Consider the following 3,214-nt stretch of genomic DNA (forward strand, 5'->3'; position numbering starts at 1 on the left):
TAATTTTGTTTGACTCTGTTGTTATTAAAGTCTAAGGTCAGATGCCAGCCCGGCTCTGGACTTAGTCCAGCCAACATCTTCCAACGGTTGAATTTGAGCTCACCACTATCTGGTCACAGGAACAGATAAATGGTAAACCAACACTTTCTAAATGGCAAGCAGATTATGTTCATGTTCAGGGATTCACACATGCTTCCTGCCAAATGTTCTACCATCTAAAAAGCTAAACTAAGAAACAAACATGTATAATTTGGATGTACTTGTTACTTATCTTTTACAAAATGCACATGTAAGATGAAAGAAGAAGCAGAGTTAAGTCATTTCAGGAAGGTGAGCTTGCATGAAATATTTTGCAAAGCCTTATGCATATTTGTTTACCTTTGTTCCAAATGTGCTTGTTCGAGAATCAAATTGATTTGTGAAGTACTTTAAGTCAGGAGATAAAAGTGAATTTATGAGGTGTGGGGGAGAAAGCCATGTGACAATGTCTTACATTATCATTATCATCATCATTATGCCCTTCTATGATTTCTATTTGCATTAAATTATAGTACTGGAGCTCAGCTCCACTTGTCATTTACATAAACCAAAAGGTGAGGGAGCTCCCTTCTAATTTAACCCCTGCTTTAAGTAAATACATGTCAGGATGCAGGCGCTTGCAGATGTATGTGCAGGGAAGAGCGGGGAACAGACTGGCAAATGAATCCAAAATGCTAGACGAAATCGAAGTCGAGGGACAGGCAGAGGTTGATCGATTGGCAGACAGAGTAATAAGGGCTAGACTAAAGGATAACAAGAACGAGACAATGAGGGTTGAGAACATAAGGCAGGCAAAATAACAAGGCTTGGTATGACAGGTAAGACACTGAATGATACTTTGCATCTTCAGTTTCACTGTACTGTACGGTGCAGTGACAAAGGAATCTTGAGTGAGTGTGGGAGAGGCGTTTATATAGCATGGGCTGATTAACCAGGAAATGAGTGACAGGTGTAATTAATAGACAGGCGATAGAGGGCACTGTGGTTTTTGGGTGTTGTTCAGATTGGCCATATTTGTAGTCTGACTGGAAGTGGCATTCTCTATAGCATTACTGACAGAACCCCACCTCCCCAAGGAGCTCCCTCCAAGAGCTACATTTTTCCTAGGATGCCCCCTCCTTCTGGGTGTGGGCTTGTCGGGGTGTTGGTTGTGAAATTCTTGAGTAAGGAGAGGGTCTAGGATGTCCTTAGCTCCCACCCAGCTTCGTTTCTCTGGTCCATAGCCCTCCCAATCTACCAGGTACTCTAGCTGACCTCTTCTATGTCTAGAGTCTAGGATCCAATTTACCTGGTAGATGGGTTCTCCTTCTGGACAGTCCGGGGGGCATGTTCTCAGACAGGGGACCCTGGATGGAGGGTTGAGGCAGGAGATGTGGAAGGTGGGTTACAGATGACTGAGGTGAGAGCTCAAGTCTATAGTAAACCTTGTTTATGCGCTGGAGCACCTTGTACGGTCCAATGTAGCATGCCTGTAATTTTCAGCATGTGTTGGGTTCCCCAAGGTCCCTGGTAACCATATCCAATCGCCAGGAGAGTACTCAGAGTTGTTGCTCCGGTGCTTATCGGCGTATTCCTTGTACTTTACATTAACTGACGTGATGTGTTGGTGAACATCCTCCCAAATCGACTGGCTATGGGTGAACCACTCTTCCACGGACTGTACCCATGCTGGAGAGTCATCCCAAGGAAACAGGGGAGGTTGGTAGCCGAGCATACACTGGAAGGGTGCAAGTGGTGTGGCTGAGTGCTTGAGAGAGTTTTGCGTGTATTCAGCCTATGGGATGAATTGGGCCTAGTCCTCTTGGTTTCGCATGCAGAAGATTCTGAGGAAACATCCCATTTCTTGGTTGGCTCTCTCTACCTGGCCATTTGACTGGGGATGATATCCCAAAGCGAGGCTCACTGAGACCCCAGCCGCTCCATGAAGCTGGCCCACAGACAAGAGATCAATTGAGGGCCATGGTCACTGACTGTCTTCTGTGATGCTGAAGTATCGGAACACATGCTGGAATAATAATTCAGTGGTCTGAAATGCTGTGGGTAGGCCTGATAACGGCATGAGTCTCAGCACTTTGAAGAAGCGGTCAATGATAACCAAAATTGGGGAGTTGCCTTGGGATGGCGGCAGGTCGGTGATGAAGTTGATTGCCAGGTGGGACTATGGTCTCTGAGGCACAGGTAGAGGGAATAGTTTGCCCTCGAGGGACCTTGCCTTGAGAGCACTCAGTGCATGAAGAGATTAAATGAATGATCTCACTCAGCATGTTCTCCCACCAGTACTTGTTTCGCAGAAATTGGTGGGTGCGATGGCTGCTGGGATGACCAGTGGCAGGAGAAGTGTGTGCCCATGTGATGAGTCTGCTCCTGAGATGATTAGGGATGTACAGGCGGCCCAGTGGGCAGTTGACTGGAGGATTCTGTGGTTGTGAGTCCCTTGTCTCCTTGTCAAGGTCCCAAGTGATCACCTGGATGAAGCATTCAGGAGTCAGGATGGAATGAGGTTCCTGGTCATAAAGGGACAGGCAGAAGATGCGTGACAGGGCATCAGCCTTTGAGTTTTTGGTGCCAGGACAATAGGATATTGTGAAGTTGAAACAGGTGAAGAACAGTGCCCATCAGGCTTGGCATGGGTTCGGTCTCTTTGCCTTCTTGAGATACTCAAGGTTTTTATGATCAGTGAAAATGACAAAGGGGTGTGTGGCCCCTTCCAACCAGTGCCTCCATTCCTCTAAGGCGAGCTTGATGGCCAGTAACTCTCAGTTCCCAACATCATAGTTTCTCTCTGCTGGAGTGAGCTTTTTGGAGAAGAATGCTACCGGGTGGAGTTTGGGCCTTTCACTGAAGCACTGGGAGAGAACACCTCCTACACCAATCTCAGAGGCATCCACTTTGACCGTGAAAGGTCGGGTTGGGTCCAGATGCTGAAGGATGGGGCTGTAGTGAAAGCCATTTTGAGCTTGTCAAAGGTCTCTTTAGCTGTGGGGTTCCAGTGGAGGTGTTTGGGTCCCCTCTTCAGGAAGGAGGCTGGGGTGCCACAAGGGTGTTGAACCTTCTGATGACAATAAAAGTTTGTGAAGCCTAGGAAACATTGGAGCTCCTTCACTGAGGTGGGTACAGGTGATGAAGGCAGGGGTCGATCAACCGTCAGATGGAGTAATGAGGGCTAGACTAAAGA

Source organism: Neoarius graeffei, chromosome 16 (genome assembly GCF_027579695.1).
Source record: "Neoarius graeffei isolate fNeoGra1 chromosome 16, fNeoGra1.pri, whole genome shotgun sequence".
NCBI classification, from domain to species: Eukaryota; Metazoa; Chordata; class Actinopteri; order Siluriformes; family Ariidae; genus Neoarius; species Neoarius graeffei.